General features: G+C 40.1%; 1 pseudogene; it reads left to right on the top strand.

Annotated features, from left to right (window-relative positions):
- Positions 1-3,564: 3,564 nt before the first annotated feature.
- LOC107562398 (scavenger receptor cysteine-rich type 1 protein M130-like) lies at positions 3,565-10,773 on the top strand (annotated as a pseudogene).
- Positions 10,774-19,017: the final 8,244 nt, after the last annotated feature.

The raw sequence follows: 19,017 nt of genomic DNA, 5'->3' as shown, positions 1-19,017 counted from the left end.
GGAAAGGCGAACATATGACACTAAAGTTACATCTACACGATCAAAATTTGCACTATCATTTAATTAAGCGGTCCTCAGCATATCATTGGTTATGGATCTTTTGAATTCTGATTAATTCGGAACTATTTTGTTTTATTGACAAGATTTTTTTTTAGAGGTTTCCAAATCAAATGGTCTTAAGTTATATGTTCAAAAGAAGAGTAAACACGCCAAGCAGCTCATGTGTGTGTGTTTGGGGTTTCTGTTCTGATCACATTAGAAATATGTTTAATAGACTGAATGCAGCTTCAAAGCGTAAACAAAAAATGACAGTCATTTATCATTATCTTACGTGATTAAGAGGGACAAAAAATAAACTGATGCAACTCATTTTAATTGCACGGTAATTCAAATAAGATTTACAACGCTTCCTAAAGTTCAGGATTCATATTCCTATGCACCTTTAAAATGTTTAAATTCTACGCTATTCGCAAATATTATCATTCGCTATTTTTGTTTTAAATAAATTTGGGCATTATGGAATAAATTCCGGTCAAAACGATTACAGTGGCAGTGATAAACAATAAATCAAATTGTTATTACACTATAAAATCATGTAGGGGTGTTAAAAATGGCTTGAATATGGAATAAGTATCATATCTGCATAACAGACATTTGAGCGTGTGTAGACCTAAATCAAGCTCCAGCAATCAAGAGAAAGCCCAGAGACAGCAGACACACACTGATCCGTGGAAGGATGACAGATATGAGTGAAGCTGAGCTCTGATAAACATGTGTTGTGTGTGCTGACGTATTTTTGGACATAAGGTTTCTTTTATAAACAGTGTTTGTTAGAAAAAGCCTTCCACCACCTTCATCATTCTGTGATCAGAGATGCAGGGAAAGGAAGCAGAGCTGCCCTCCCCCATCCAAACAATCAATAATCAAACCAGCATGCCGATTGATCAATGCATTGTTGCTATGGTGATGCAACAAGTAACCTATCTATCAATAACCCCTCATTCCAGTTACATCACATCTCAAGGGTTTCAGAAGAGACATTTCTGCTTTCTGTAAGTCATGAACTAAAAAGATGCTTTGTGAAGAAAAATGTATTGTATACATTGCATTTACATACGTTTCTCATAAAGAGCTTTAACTATTCAGTGTGGCTGTATGTTGTTGAATGCATATTTTCTATTTTTTTTTTAAACTATCACTTGAGATCAGTTTTAACATAAATGGTACTAAATGCACTAAACCTTTGCAGTCCTGATTAATGTTCATTGCTCATTTGCTTGCAGTGCTCGAATTCAAACAAAGCTATAATTTTAGAGATAAGAATGTGTGATGAATTTTTAAGATAGTGAATGAGGCTGTACAGTGCATATCCTGAAAGGTGAAAATTCTGGTGAAAGTACTTCAAATGATGCAGCATGTTTAGAGTTTAAACACTGTACACTCTTAGAAAAGTGTACAAAAGCTGTCACAGGGGCACTTCCTTTACACATTTGTATCTTATTTATGCCTATAGGGTGCATATTGGTACCTTAAAGACACATATTAGTACCTGGGGCAGTCATGGCCTAATGGTTAGAGAGTCGGACTTGTAACCCAAAGGTAGGGATTGTAGGTGGGGGGAGTGAATGACCAGCGCTCTCTTCCACCTTCAATACCATGACTGAGGTGAGACCCTTGAGCAAGACACCGAACCCTCAACTGCTCCCCGGGCTCCACAGCAGAAACCTTTTGCTGGTTTACGCTGATCCTTTTGCTGGTTTACGCTGGTCCTTTTGCTGGTTTAAGATGGTCCTTTTGCTGGTTTATGCTGGTCATGTGCTGGCAAAGGACCAGCTTAAACCAGCAAAGGACCAGCATAAATCAGCATCCCAGCATCAAAACCAGCATATGCTGTTTTTTTCAACAGGGTTGAAACGTGCAAAAATTATATAAACCAGATAACCCTTCTTGTCAAAGAATATTTGTAAACAAACAAGACAGCAAAACAATAAATGTAAATTACCTCAGTCCATTCAAAGAATCCATTTGAGTTCAGGGAAAAATCAGAGTGTTCCTCAGAGTTTAAAAGGAAAAGAATCCATAAAGATGAACTGATGAGAAGATGAATAGAATAGAAGGTTCAGACTCAGTCTATGGGTGGCTCGCCATCTTTTTTCCTCAACGCGGCTTGATGCATCCACACCAGGCACGTTTCATAGCAGAAAATCCACATTTCAATGCATACAACAAAACTGGCCTGTACACACAGGATAACATTCTTAGAAACCTCATATAACTCGGTGTCAACAGTAAGCATCTTTTAAACCAAGATTAATGTTAAACCAGCGCCTCACTCAGGTCTCGGGGTGACAAAAGGCAGACATGCTGGCGGAACCGCTCAGGTGTGAGGCCCCGCTGGAAGGTGTGTAGGCTCAGCTCTTTCCTCGCTGCGGCCGGGAAGGTAGGGTAGCCCCGCCAGGCTTTGACCTGGATGTCTACGGCAAATGCGCCCAAGCTCTCTCCTTCACGTCGGCGTCAGTTAGTCAGCTCCTCCCTCCTCTGCTCCGTGGAAATTCTCTACCCAAAGCGCCAGTTGAGAGCGGCAGTGAGGGCCTGGAGATCACGCCGCCCTTCAGGAGACAGATCGATGAGGGCCTGAAGCGCGGGCCCCTCCAAGGCGAGGGTCAGGTGAGTCGCGGTCTCCTCGTGGCTCCAACCATAGTGGAGGGCGGCCAGGTCAACCTGTGGCAGGTAAGGCTCCAGGGGCATCAACCCGCTGTATCGTGGCAGCTTAGCGGGCGATCGTATGAAGAGTCAGTGTGGTGGCTGGAGGTTCGTTCTGCCCGCGACCAGGAGAGTGGTCCACTGTTCGGGGAACGCTGGCCCCGTCAGGCCGGTACGGAGCCCTGATCCTCCGCATCGTCTCGCTCGTCAGGCACTCTAGCATGATGCTGTTCTCCAGGATGGCATGCTCTAATTCGCCTATACTTCGCTCCATAATCGGCATCTTCTAAACGGCCTAGATCCCACTTCTGACACCACTGTAACAACTGCCAGTTGTCCAACAGAATGTGGGGCTGTCTGGAGATAAACTAGGTTACTAGACTGTTACTGAGCTAATTGCTAGCATCTTTACGGCACGGCTTTTACACTTGACTGATGGAGAGTGAGAGCACTCATGTCCCATATACCGCACGACCATGAGTGTCTCTAGTAGCAGGCACTCTGACAGAACAAACTGTCAGGAGGCAGTACTGTCTTCTTTATCCTTTTATTTTTGAACACAGAATGAGAACTTACAGCCAGGTCCCTCCCTTGCACACCTCTCTCTGTGACGGTAACGGCCACACTTACTCATAACAGGGCAGTAAAATGAACCCAACCCACACGAACCAACCTGATCATAAACACACATAACAATGCTAACACAACAACCCAACCATATTGCTTAAATAATGCATAAATCAACTATAAACAAATACCCATAATGCACCCGGCTGCTCGCGCTGCATGCCAGGTCATTACAATAACTTTGATAAAGTTTCAGTCGGGTGTGTTAATGTTTGAAAATGAAGAGGCGGCACTATGAAACTGGTGCAAACTGCAGAGAAGTGGAAGAAGAGAAAAGAAAGTGATCAAGATAAGGGTAAGTGAGGGATTTTAAAAGTATATTGTTGAAATAGCGGATGCTGCATTGTGCTGCGAGCTCCTTGAAGCCGCGCTGTGAATGAAACAACAGTAATGAACATGAACCGTATTGTTACAGTGGGCACTTCAAAATACGTGAATAATTCTAGATATCTCATTATCCCAATGGTTTAGATTTTTAGAACACACAGTAATCTTATTTTGCATCGACCAGTTAAGTTTTACAACACTTGGCGTTTGCTGCGTAAAAGTTGGGTCAGATTTTCTCATTGATCTGAACAAAAACAGCAGAAGTGCTGAATAAAAATTAAGTTCACTCTCTGACAGCAGGGGGCGCTTTAGGAACAGCAGAAATACTGCCCTTACCATGGTTACCACGCTACACAAAGCAGTGCTGCGCAATCGCAACTTCTGACACCTGCTTGTTTGTCAAGGAGGTCAAAGGAAGTCAAACCGTATTAACATGTTTTCAAACAGCCGTTCAGATTATTTTTATTCACTTTGGTGTTTATGAAATAACACCAAATATTTAAATATGCCATATCTTTATTCAAACATTTGTTTACATTTATACATTGTCCTTTGAAAATCTGCTTAGGGCCCCCAAAATGCTAGGACCGGCCCTGCTTGAAAACTATATTAAATTCTTTCCTGGATACTGTAAATTGGTATTTCAAAACAAAAACAGTGACTGAATAACTTCTTGTCGTTATCAAACAACTGGTTCAGATAATGTGCTTCTCAACGCTTCCTTGTTTCATCGCTCCTCCGTTCTTCAGTCCGTGACCTGGAAACTGATCAAAAAAATAAATACAAAATTAAAAAGTAATAAATAAATGCATAAATAAATCTACAAAGAAATGTAAAACAACAAATATTATGAAGTATTTCTATATTTCCTTGTATATGTAGCCTATTATTGCATTTTTCTGTTATTGTTTTCATTTATTTGTTTATACACTTATTTTTTTCCACTTTTATTTATATATGTATTTACGTCAACATTTATATATTTTCACATTTATTCAAATGGGTCATAAATACACCTATAAATAATACATCAAGGTGGAAATAAATAAATGTATAAATAAATACATGACTCTTGTCTGCTGGTCTTTACAAAAATAAGTGTTTTGCTGCCATCTGCTGGAAAAATACAGCATTCCGGCATTAAACACATGAATATTGCTGTTATTTTATTATCCTTCAAGGTATCCCTATTGAAAGAAAATCTGCTTAGGGCCCCCAAAATGCTAGGACCGGCCCTGCTTGAAAACTATATTAAATTCTTTCCTGGATACTGTAAATTGGTATTTCAAAACAAAAACAGTGACTGAATAACTTCTTGTCGTTATCAAACAACTGGTTCAGATAATGTGCTTCTCAACGCTTCCTTGTTTCATCGCTCCTCCGTTCTTCAGTCCGTGACCTGGAAACTGATCAAAAAAATAAATACAAAATTAAAAAGTAATAAATAAATGCATAAATAAATCTACAAAGAAATGTAAAACAACAAATATTATGAAGTATTTCTATATTTCCTTGTATATGTAGCCTATTATTGCATTTTTCTGTTATTGTTTTCATTTATTTGTTTATACACTTATTTTTTTCCACTTTTATTTATATATGTATTTACGTCAACATTTATATATTTTCACATTTATTCAAATGGGTCATAAATACACCTATAAATAATACATCAAGGTGGAAATAAATAAATGTATAAATAAATACATGACTCTTGTCTGCTGGTCTTTACAAAAATAAGTGTTTTGCTGCCATCTGTTGGAATAATACAGCATTCCGGCATTAAACATGAATATTGCTGTTATTTTATTATCCTTCAAGGTATCCCTATTGAAAGTAGATAATATTTAATTCAATACAAACTAAAGCAAACAAACAAACAACAACAAAAACTAAACAATCGCTTTAGTGACAATATAGTTTATATTTATATTCATATTTTATTGTTTCATTTGTTAGAATAAAGGAACAAATGAGTAAAACCCACTTACAGTAATATTATGCATAATTTATCTAGAAACAGTGAGATTAAAATGTTAAATTCATTCAAATTAGTCATGAGAAATTGGTTCTAGTAAGTCTGTGTAAGTATTTGAAGTATTCGGACTTACAGAAGTCAGTCATGAGTACTTGTTCAGGCTTTGATGCTGAATATAAGCTGCAGTGTTTCTGTATCCACCTGCTCTAAGTTTACAAGTTGACTTATGACTAACACGAGTCTGTCCTCGGTGAAGTGTCTCTTCACGCAGGAGGAGGGGTCCCGCTCATCAGCGCTGACACTTTACTGATATATATGGAGAAAATAAAAATGCTGCTTTCTGATTTGTCACTGATTGTGTTTGATGATTTCCTCTGATCCGTCTAATCAGGTAACAGTGAGTGTCATTGGCAGCTGTGAGTCTCTCTCTCTCTCTCTCTAGGGGGCTGACAGGAGCCAGTTTCTTCAGTGTGTTTGAGGGAGCAGAGGAGAAACTGGTGCTGACAGAGTCAAACAGATGGTGTGAAGAGCAGAAGAAGATGGAGGGATGCCTGACACTCGTTTTACTCTCCTCTATAATCACACTAACCACATCTGGTAAGTACACAAATGGATTGAATTTAAATGTGTGTTTATATGAGCAGATTGCCTCATTTCACTATAGAAAGTGAATAGAGACCTGTGTAATATCTAGAACAGGGGTGCCCAAACTCGGTCCTGGAGGGCCGGTGTCCTGAAGAGTTTAGCTCCAACCCCAATTAAACACACCTGAACCAGCTAATCAAGCTCTTACTAGGCATACTAGAAACTTGAAGGCAGGTGTGTTGAGGCAAGCTGGAGCTAAACTCTGCAGGACACCGGCCCTCCAGGACCGAGTTTGGACACCCCTGATCTAGAAAATAAGATCTCGTAACATTAATCATTAATTAAGAATGACATTTTATGAATGATTTGATCTTTTACATGCAACCAATTTAATGATAAGATTATTTGTAATTTTTTCTTGTACACTATTAGTTGTACAGTTTGAATTTACTAACTTTTTTCTGCTTTTGATTGTAGGCTGTTCTACTGCTACTGTGGTTAAGTCTCTTCCTCTCTTTCATGTACAGATGTTGAGACTGTTAGGTTGGTTGGTGGAAACAGTCCTTGCAGTGGTAGAGTGGAGGTTCATCGTAATGGTCAGTGGGGAAGAGTGTGCGGTGATGACTGGGATATGACTGATGCTTCAGTGGTATGTAGAGAGCTGGGATGTGGAGAGGCTGTAGAGGCTCTGGGTGGAACTCACTTTGGACAAGGATCGGGACTAATCTGGATGGATAATGTTGCCTGTAGCGGATCAGAGTCCACACTGAAGAACTGTAGATCATCAGGATCGAGTGTTAATTATTGTGGTCATCATGAAGATGCTAGAGTCAGATGCTCAGGTGAGCTACTCCATACATCAGCCTGTTAATGCATCACTAATCAGACTTTCATGCAGTTTAATTGTGAGTAATTTGTTTTCAGAGCAATTCATAAATAATTGATAATTAGCATATTTTATGGTCTTAACTACTCACTTTCATCCTTTTAAAAAAATAATTAAAGGACTTGCTTCTTGTTTTATGTATGTATCATAATCATAGTGACAGATGGTCTTCTCTGTTGTGTAAATCAAATCAGAATCTATAAACTACGGAAGGTCAAGACTTGTTGCTGGGTCTCACCTGTGCTCTGGAAGAGTGGAAATGTATTTTGGAGGACGATGGGGTTCAGTGTGTGACGCTACCTTTGATCTGCAGGATGCAGAGGTTGTGTGTAGAGAGCTGGACTGTGGGGCTCCTGTACAAGTGTTGGAAGCTGCTGCATTTGGCAAAGGAGACGCTCAGATTGGATCAAAAGAGATTCAGTGCAGAGGAGATGAATCACACATTCGACGCTGTCCGTCATCAAACTCACATAAAATAAACTGCACTCATGAAAATGATGTCGGACTGATATGTTCCGGTAAAATGTTCAACCTATTTATTTAACAAATCCAATTGTTACATATACTAAAATGTCATTGTTTGATCAGTACCATCATTATGAGCTCTGAGTGACTGTATTACAGGTGCATTTTTTTATTGGTCTTATGAAGTATTCTAATTTGTTGAGATAGTGAATTGGTGGGTTTTTGTTAAATGTGAGCCAAAATCATCACAATTAAAAGAACCAAAGACTTAAACTACTTCAGTCTGTGTGCATTGAATTTATTTAATACACGAGTTTCACAATTTGAGTTGAATTACTGAAATAAATGAACTTTTCCACGACATTCTAATTCATTGAGATGCACCTGTAAACAGAGCTAAGAACATGAGAATTGCTCCAATTCTCTCTGTTCTCTTAGAATCTCAGTAAGCTCGGTGTTCTTTCTCCAGGTTACACAGATCTCAGGCTGGTAGACGGTCCTGACATCTGTTCTGGTCGAGTTGAACGCCAGTTCCTCAGTACATGGGGCACAGTGAGCAATGCATGCTGGGATATGAGAGCTGCCAGTGTCCTCTGTAGACAGCTGAATTGTGGGATTGCTGTGTCTGTTGTGGGATCAGACTGGTTTGGAGAAGGACGTGGTGAAATCTGGGCTGATGTGTTTGATTGTGACGGGAATGAAAGAAAACTCTCAGAATGTTCCGTCTCTTCATGGAGTCGAGCTGAATATTCTCATAGACGAGATGTTGGAGTCATCTGCTCTAGTGAGTCCATATTACTGTAACATTTACTGACATTATACTAACCTTATTCAAAAAACAATATTTATTCCCTGTACATTTCAGATTGAAGATTAATACTTGTGTCATTTAAGTTTTGAATTGTATTATTGATATAAAGCATATTCATTATATAAATGTTCCTTTGTGGTCTTTAACACATTTGCAGTATTTTAGTAAAATGTCAGATCTTTCACTCAGATTCCTCTCTGGCTCTTCATGATGGTCTGGTGCGGTTGTCTGGAGAGAGACAGTGTGAGGGGGAGGTGGACGTTTTCATCCATCGGGTCTGGAGGAGAGTTCTGCTGGACTCCTGGAGTCTCACTGAATCCTCTGTGCAGACAGCTGGGCTGTGGCTCTGTGCTGAACTTCTACGGCTCCTCTTCATCCAGTCCTGAACACAGTCATGAGTGTGTGACGGGCTTCCAGTGCACTGGGAGTGAAGCTCATCTGGGGAAGTGCAGCTCTCCACAAACTCTCAACTGCAGCTCCACACAACAGCTGTCAATCACCTGCCTTGGTGAGAACAACAACATCTGGGCAGATTCTTCAGTTGTTCGTGATCGATAACGTGTTTTTCTGTCTCTGAATATCAGGTCGCGGGTCCATCGGGCTGGTGGGTTCTGGGGGAGACTGTGCAGGGAGACTGGAGGTTTTTCACAGCGGCTCATGGGGGACAGTGTGTGACAACTCCTGGGATATTAAATATGCCCATGTGGTGTGCAGACAGCTGCAGTGTGGAGTGGCCCTCAGTAACCAGCAGGTACCAGCGGACGGAGACACAGTGAGTCTGATCTGTCAAGAGCTGAACTGTGGAAGATCTGGTGTTTTGTCTGATTCTACAGCAAGAATGAAATCAGCTCCTAACTGGTTGGATAAAGTAACATGTTGACCACATGACTCCACTATATGGCAGTCTCCATCTTCACCATGGGGACAGAATGACTGTGGTGAAGATGAAGTGGCTAAAATTACTTGTTCAGGTGAGATGCTATTTAAATATCTCAGTAGTCGTGTTTCCTTAAATACCACATTTATGTGGTAAGTAAACGAATGATTCTGCACAACTAAACTGAGCAGGTGGGAAGAGTTCTGACTCTGTTGTGTTTTAATTTCAGTGGAGGAGAGTTACGAGTCTCCTCGGAGTCATCTGACATGTTCAACATCTCCTCGCCAGAGACAGTGTTCAAGTACGTTTCCTGATAATACATTAGTTCATGTTTCTTAAGCCCGTTTACCTGATAAATTATTATCTGTGCATTGCATTATTTGCATTTAAAATCAGTGACATATTTAAATAACTCTATTTTCAGTTTCAGAGTATTTTTTAAAGGGGAAATCAAAACTGAGAAATCAAAAATCCCTTGATTTTCTGACATATAAGAGGTCATACAGGTCTGACATACAGAACTCAAAACTTTCTCGTTAGTCTAAAAACAGCTTGTATTGAAGCCAATCTGCCAAAACGGCAGGTTGTGGAATGTGCCACTTTATGATGTAATAGTGTGGCTAAACCCCGCCTCCACAGAAGAAGTTCAACGCCTGCTTCTACAGCACTGCCTGTTTAGCTCCGCCCACCGATTTGCACATGTAATGTAAATAACGAGAGAGTACAAAATAATAAAAAAGGCAGTACGTGCCCCTTTTAATGTTGTTCTTATGCTGCTCAATGCTGGTTGATGTGTGTGTTTCAGATCATCTTCCTCTCAGACTGAGTGGAGGGGAGGGCTGGAAGTATATCATAAAGCTGTGTGGGGCTCAGTCTGTGATGATCAGTGGGACATCAGCGATGCTCAGGTGGTCTGCAGGCAGCTGGGTTGTGGAGCAGCACTGAGGGCTGATGGGAATTCAGTCTTTGGTGCTGGTGAAGGTGTTGTGTGGCTGAACAGAGTTGGGTGCAGAGGGAATGAGATTCACCTGTGGGACTGTCCTCTCTCCCTGAACGACCACACCGACTGATCCCACAAAGAGCACGCTGGACTCACCTGTGCAGGTCAGAGAAAAATATTGAGGAATAATATACATTTTTAGATCATTTCATAATTTTGAATGTGTTTGTGTCTGTTTTGGCAGATGTGTCAGTGTCCCCTACTCCTGCCACAACAACATCAGCTTCTACTTCAGTTTCTCCTGCAGTGCGCCCAACATCAGTTACTCCTCCAGCAGCGTCTCTCTCCGTCCCCGCAGTGCTTACGGTTGTACTGGGAGTTTTGCTCTTACTGCTCTTAGTGTCACTGCTTATACTGATTCAGCGAAAGAGAGTGATGAGGAGAGGTAGGAGAGATCAGTCATTTGTTGTGAACCGACAGCAGGTTTGTCTGTCTACACCCACAGCTCTCTGACTGAGTGACAAGCGGGTTCATATTAGGTGCATTTGTAGAGTTGGAAGAGATAAAGAAGTAACTCAGTTCCCCAAACACAATTTATTTTCAAATAAGGTAAAATAGGCTATGAACGATTGCATCAGCTCTTTGAGTCAATGCAGTTTATTGAAAACTTCTGACTGTTCAACAGTTGCTATAAAAAAAAGGCCAGCCACATAAAACGAAGACTAGTTTAAACTGCACTGACAGATGCTGACCAATGCAACAGACACACTTGTCAGGTTTTGTTGGATCATTGTGTCTCCCCGTCAATGTCTGTTGCCATTAGTCTTCAATTGTTTCCATGAACTAAATATGTTCATTCTGCATTTTTCAAGTTGTGGAAAGTCTAAGCTGAATGGTGATTTTACAAAAAAACACTGACGTAATCTGATGATTGTCATCATCTGTTGCTGCAGTGTGAATTAACTCTGAAATGCAGTGAGCTGAATAAACAGGGGCTGCTCACACAGAATTAATTTGAGCTTTTAAAAAAGCAAGGCGCAGTGCAGTAAAAAAAAAAGAAGTAAAAAAAGAGCTCATGGTCTAAAAGCTTGGTCTTAAAATTGTTACTTGACACGGCATTGGCAAAAAGCCCACCTACAAGATCAAAACCAGATTTTGGCCATGCCTTTGAAATGAGTGAAGGTCAAACTGAGAGTGTGGTGGCTTCTGCCGCTTCTGTGAGAAATCACTCTCTAAGTCTTGAGGTTTTGATGCCAGAAGAGAGATGAAGCAGAGAGAATCTGCAGAAAATCTGTTGAGTCTGTGTCTGCACTCTCTTAATATAGGTTTCCATGAATAATACATATCATTCAGGCCACTACTGCTAGTCTATATCTCCTCATGACCGCATAATCTCATTTGTAAGTCGCTTTGGATAAAAGCGTCTGCTAAATGACTAAATAAATAAATAAATAATAATAATAACACAAAGAGATCTCAGTTCATCACATGTCAGCACAAGATCATCACATGTTTTCTCTTAATAGCAGCTCCTAATATTTGAGCACACACACACACACACACACACACACACACAGTTAAAGGGGTCATATGATGTTGCTAAAAAGAACATTATTTGGTGTATTGAAATGTGATGCGGTTTAAGGTTCAAAAAACTCATTATTTTCCACATACAGTACATTATTGTTTCTCCTCTATGCCCCGCCTTTCTGAAACGTGTCGATTTTTACAAAGCTCATCGGTCTGAAAAGCGAGGTGTGCTCTGATTGGCCAGCTATCCAGTGCATTGTGATTGGCCGAATACCTCAAGCGTGTGACGGAAATGTTACGCCCCTCACCATACTGTGATGCCATGTCCGGCCGGAGCGACGAGACAAAAACATTAAAACCCATTATAAACGAGGCATTTGTTGCATCCAGTGGGGATATAATTACAGATTATAATGACTTATACTGTCTTTTTACGCGTAAACATAAAACCATGTCTGCATTTGTGATCGGAGAAATGTCAAACAACAAGTGCTACTCTACACTGCTCAAAACTCACGTTTGAATCATCAGTGGCAAATTCTTTAAATATGAAAACATACTTGCAGACTGTGAGTCAGAACAGCCGGCATTGTAGTCTACTCTTCCAGGATCAGGAAACAGTCCTCCATAAAATGTGCTGCACACATATTTGGGTTGAAGTGTTCTGGAACAGTGTTGTAAATACAACTTAACCACTGATTTCTAGTCGTGTCCTCTTTTGGAAGACCAAACAAAGTAGTTTCGCTTTCACAGCGTCACACACAGCGTGCTTCAGTGAGCGGCGGCAGGCTAGAGTGAGCGGAGGCAGGCTTGAGTAAGCGGCGGCGGGCGTGCAGGCTTGAGAATGGCACGGCCGGCGGGTGACGACCCCGGGCTGGACTACGCTTCATCCACGGTGAAAGCCGATCCGGTGATCCACAGCGCAAAGTTGATGTATTTCCTCAGCGACCAGCACGGATCAGCTCCAGGCATGACGAAGCGGGAATCGTGGTTGACTCTTAACTTTTATAAAGAATATCTCTTTGGATTTGAGACTTTAGTGTTTGCAACTTTACAGATCTTCTTTATGCACCAAGAGCTTGTAACACTCCAAAGAGAAAGGACAAATTGAAATCGCATCATATGACCCCTTTAGCTTTAGCTCATCATATATGAGCACACACAGCCAAACACATGACTACAATAGTAGAATAACTCATATATGTATACAGCCATATTCTATCATACCTGACCAATACACATCTTGACCAACAAAAATCCTCTACAAGAGTTCTTAAATGGGACGGTCTAGTCTGTGGAGGATTGCTCAGTGACAGCTGCCATTGATGAGCTGCAGTAACATTTGTACTGTATTGAAAATTATAAACAAAACAAAACCTGGTTCACAGTCTTGTCTAAATAGATTCACTGTGGTTTTTACATATTACATAATAAAACGTATAAACTATAGTTTAAAATAGTTGTTTAAAATTGTCACCTTATAAAACTTATACTGTTTATAACGCGTTCGAGCCAACAGTCTGTTGCTGCTCTCATCGGACTACTGTTGCTGTTACTAGCACGCACTGTCTCTTGCAGCGGGGCTCCGACCACGCTCACGCTACTTACACCAGACCTTCTCCTGTCTACTGATGTCCATCATAAAAGTCCATATAAATATGTTGTGTGTGCAAAAAGAGGGAACAGTCCTCATAGTCTGTGCATGGTCACGGAGTAGCTCCGTGATAGACAGACCGAGTGAATGTGAGGCCGGTGAATGGTAACAGTCGCTGTGCTGGTAGAGTGGAGGTTCTTCATGTTGGTCAGTGGGGAACAGTGTGTGATTGGAACTGGGATTTGACTGATGCTGCAGTGGTGTGTAGAGAGCTGAGCTGTGGAGAAGCTTTACAAGCACCAGGATTCTCTTACTTTGAACCAGGATCAGGAAAAATCTGGATGGATGAAGTGCAGTGTAAGGATCAGGCGGTCTAAATGGTTAGATTCTTTGCATCTGTGTAGATCTGGATGTAACTGTGATTAATGTATGCCTGCATGGTATGTAAAGTGAAATGTCCTAACCTTGTTTTTCTTTTCTAACAATGTAAAAGCTACTATGGCATATAGAAGTGTCCAAGGTCACTGTCCAGCCAAAGGACACTTTTAGCATTTTAAGAGGTTATTCAGGTGTCTGGATCTTTGTGGTAGTGTTGCTGTACAGTCCAAGCAGAGTATGTTAGGTCGCTGTAGCCTGTTGCATCTGCGAGATCTGAACTGTGTTGCGCAAATTGCATTCAACACATATTTTGGGGCTGTGTTTGCACCCTTGCCTGATATGCATAATTCACTTAACCATAAACTCTTAACCCTTTTGAATCCAGGTCGAGACCCGAGTAGGCTGGATCTGAGTCAAGACTATGTCAATGAAATTATGGTCTTGAACTCAGACTTAAGACAAAAATAAGAGCAAATGGAGGGAGTCATCACAAAACTTGAACTTTAATTACTATATGGGGAGAAGAGTATTAAAATCATCACAGAATTCAAGTCAAGTCACCTTTATTTCTATAGTGCTTTATACAATACCGATTGTGTCAAAGCAGCTTTACAGTGTTAAACAGGAAAATAATGTTTAAATAATGCAAGAGGACAATAGTAAACAGTCAATTTTTTAGTTAAAGTCAGTTCATCATTGATTCAGTGACGTCATCATCCAACAGTCTGTGCAATCAAGTCGACAAAATTGCCAGAAATGAAGCGTCCCCAACTAAGCAAGCCAAAGGCGACAGTGGCAAGGAACCAAAACTCCATCAGTTCCGGTTGACCCAATTAATGCAGCCTAACAATCCTTAGACAGATTTGAATCATAGAAATGTGATTATGTGTATGCCAGGTTAAAGAGATGGGTCTTTAATCTAGATTTAAACTGACAGTGTGTCTGCCTCGCGAACTAGGTAGATTGTTCCAGAGTTTGGGCGCCAAATAGGAAAAGGATCTGCCGCCCGCAGTTGATTTTGATTTCTAGGTATTATCAAATGGCCAGAGTTTTGAGATCGCAACGGACGTGAAGGACAATAATGTGATAAGAGCTCGCTCAAGTACTGAGGAGCTAAACCATTCAGGCCTTTATAATTAGCAAGATTTAAAATTTATACAATGTTTAATATAGGGAGCCAGTGCAGTGTAGACAGAACCAACCTAATATGGTCGTACTTCGTGGTTCTAGTAAGAACTCTAGCTGCTGCATTTTGGAACAGCTGGAGTTTGTTTATTAAGCGTGCAGAACCACCACCCAATAAATCATTACAATAATCTAACCTTGAGGTCATGAACACATGAATTAATGTTTCTGCATTTGACATTGAGAGCATAGGTCATAATTTAGATATATTTGTAAGGTGGAAACATGCGGTTTTACAAATGCTAGAAACATGGTTTTGAAAGGAAATGTTGCAATAAAATAGCACACCTAGGTTCCTAACAGATGATGAAGAATTGACAGAGCAGCCATCAAGTGTTAGACAGTTTTCCTGGTTATTACATGCAGAGGTTTTTGGTCCAATATTTAACACCTCTGTTTTTTTTCAGAATTTAGCAGTAGGAAATTACTAGTCATCCAGTTTTTTTTATATAAACTATGCATTACATTAGTTTTGCGAATTGGTATGTTTTGTCAGGCCACAAAGAAACAGAGTTGAGTATCATCAGCATAACAGTGAGAGCTAAGACCATGTTTCCTGATGATATCTCCCAAGACTAACATGTAAAGCGTGAAAAGCAATGGTCCTAGTACTGAGCCTTGTGGTTCTCCATACTGCACTTGTGATCGATATGATATCTCTTAATTCACAATCAGATGATAAGAGCAGTTCATTTGTAACAAGTAAATGAAGGATTATTGTTTTTTTATCAACTGGTATCAACTATATAATATCTACTGTAAATGAGAAAATCATATACCAATAATATACAATGCCAAGATCTATACTCTACGGAAAGAGGTTTAAGTGACTCAGTGAAGGGTAGGATTGGTTTGCTATGAATTCAACATATCAGAAAATTCTACAGGGCAATATCAAGGTGTCAGTCTGTGAACTGAAGCCCTAAACATACACATAGAGGCTTGAGCAAAGATACACTGGTGTATCCAAAACCTTCCACTGTCATCTCAGGAGAATTGCTGTAGCTCCTTTTTGATCGGGTAAACTGACTGTTACACCACTCCCCGGGCTCCATTAATAATGGCATTTTGACAAATTGATTCATGCTAGATTTTTGTCAGGAACTTTAAAAATGATTACAAACTCTATACATGTTAGCGTATTGGTTAGAGAGTCAGACTCGTAACCCAAAGGTTGCGGGTTCGAGTCTCATACCGGCAGGGATTGTAGGTGGGGGGAGTGAATGTACAGCGCTCTCTCCCACCTTCAATACCACGACTGAGGTGCCTTTGAGCAAGGCACCGAACCCCCAACTGCTCCCCGGGCGCCACAGCAAAAAAATGGCTGCCCACTGCTCCGGGTGTGAGTTCACTGTGTGTGTGTGTGTGCACTTTGGATGGGATAAATAAATAAATAAATAAAATGACTTTGACTGACTTTGTTTTGGTGAACGAATGCAAAATAGTACAATAATAAACAGAGCAATTCCAAGAGGGTCCTTGCACAATCAGTGCTCAGGCCCTAATAAAGAAGCCCCTCAACATGAAACTGATCTTTGCACAGAACACTTTTTTTTCAATTCAAAATTGCAATAAATAAAACCCAAGAACCCTAAAATTGACACCATTACTGTACTATTACTATTTGAGTATAATAGGTATAATTCAGTATAATCACATTTTCCACGGTTCTAGGAAATAAACCCACAAATAGCTTTAACCAGAGTCGCCCTTTAAAACAATCTTCAACCATGGACTAAATATAAACTATACAAAAATATTCTGAATAGAAATTTCTTGTTTTTGAGAGCTTTTTTGAATGTGTTAATATGGTTCTGGGAGTTATGCAACACCCCCGACATGATTATACGCTATCTGCCATGAAGAACTCTTATAAGTTACAGAACACATACTATATGCTATGTCTTCAAGCACAGAGGACAGTATTGCGATTTACACACAAAAACAAAATATGTATTCAAGCAAACAAACTATTAACTGTCATGATTACATTTGTATGTTATATATATATATATTTTTATTATATATTGTTGGTCAGTGGTCTTGAACATGAAGTGTGTATTGAGCAAGAAAAACAAACCACTTAGGATTGGTTATTGCACCAAAAGTAATTTGAAAGGGAAACACTGACATAGAATATTAGTGCAACATGCCAATAAAAATGTTTTAGAGTTAGAAATGTATTCTATATGTATTCTACAAAAACTCCATAATTCCAAAAATTCCACTGCTGCTTCATGTCAACATGTCTCAAAAGAACAGAAACATGGCTTAAATCCACTTACAACCGTTGCGCAAGACATTAAGGCAACTAAAAAAAAAAATCCACAAATTCATAACCATTACTAATTTTATGAAATAAAAATGGAAGAACGCCTTATTAATGTTTTAAATGTTAATGTTTTAATTATGAATACCAAATGAGTGGGACTACTGCATAATATCTGCATTAGATGATTTAATCTGCTTTGGTTCACACTGCAAAACAGTACTTATATTAAGTATTATTGTACTTATACAGCACAATATTAAAGTTATTGACATAAGATTTATTTTATTTTATTTTTTTGTTTATTTTATAAAAAGACAAATGATGCTCTGCCAGAGAGCAGGTGATCCCTGAAATATTGGCACAATAATTTGAAATTTAAAGTTGCAATAAATAAAATCCCAATTAACAAAACCCTTGAATCTAAACTATTAATGTACTGTAACAAAGCAATCAAGTATTCACAATAATATTCCCGTCAATAATAGTCAGTGTATCCCCAAAGGCATCTCAGTGGTGTAGAGGTCATGGCAACAGAAGAACTACTCCACTTTACATAACAGTAATATATGAAAGGGAGTCTTCAGTAACTAAACGTCTGACTAGGAGTGAGAAGAAAAATGTGCGTCTTTAACTTGAGAACCTAGGAAATTGAGTCTGTGGCCTGATATGATCATTTTAAAAGCACATTCAGATCATTAGACCCTTAAGACCCATTACTGAGAATCGCACACACTTCAGAACAGTGTCTGATCTCTGGGCTGGCTTTGACCTACAGTGGGTTTGTGCTGTGCTTGAATCTCACTGATTGACAGGATCCTCCAGCAGTCCATACTTGCCCTCAAGTACCTGAACTGTAGCACAGAGAGCACTGCAAGAGAGAGGAGAAGAGGCATTTTATTTGAAGTGGGGAGGTGCCAGGATGGTTGACTACATGACTAGCTCTGTTTTGGGACAAAGACAAGACGTCTCATTTTGGTGTTCGCATCAAATTAAACTTACAAAAGTGATCTTATATACATAGAAAGCAAATTAAATGCAAGTAAAGTGTCTACATTAAAGGCAGAGTAAGAAATCACCAAAACAAACACGCCCCTACCCCAGAAGGGTCTTGCCCCTATTTTGATAGCTCCGCCCCACATATACGTACGAAACCCAGGCAATGATTAGTTCTGTGAAACAAAGCAAAACCAATGGTACACCGTGTCTACGGACGTGAGCGGCGCGGCGCAACAAATCCCCGACAGAAAACTGCTGCCGGGTTCTATTTATGACGTGCTGACACACATTTCAAATGGTTTTCAACGGTGGTTTGATCGCGTCCAGTGTAGGCAGACTTTAGCTGTTGTAGACACGGTGTTACTCACCTATCGAGAAGAAACAAAGCAACCTCGGCGTCTGATCGCAGGCCTCCGCTCCTTGAGTTCTCTCCAGCACTGGAAAGCTGATCCCATATTTACACGGGTCCCACTTCTTGCCTTGTTTTTGAAAAATCATATACCCTGCCTTTAATGCTTCAACAAGCATTATAACTACAGCAAGGTAACTACCACGTTCAAGGTCCAGAAAAGTACCAAGATGATCGACAAAGTAGTCCGTGTGACATCAGAAAACAAAAATAACGACTTTATTCCACATTTTCGTCTCTACTGCGTCATTTTGGACGCGCGTTCACGACAGTATCAGCCGCCACACGCTCGCTTCATGATACTGTCGTGAACGTGCGTCCAAAGTGACGCAGTAGAGACGAAAATGTGGAATAAAGTCGTTACTTTTGTTTTCTTTGTGCAAAAAAAAAAAAAGTTACTTAGCTTCGTAACTTTACAGTTGAACCACTGATGTCACACGGACTACTTCGTCGA

The sequence above is a fragment of the Sinocyclocheilus grahami genome, unplaced genomic scaffold (genome assembly GCF_001515645.1).
Source record: "Sinocyclocheilus grahami isolate Dianchi unplaced genomic scaffold, SAMN03320097.WGS_v1.1 scaffold822.1, whole genome shotgun sequence".
Lineage (NCBI taxonomy): Eukaryota > Metazoa > Chordata > Actinopteri > Cypriniformes > Cyprinidae > Sinocyclocheilus > Sinocyclocheilus grahami.
This window is presented reverse-complemented; position numbering and strand designations above follow the sequence as displayed.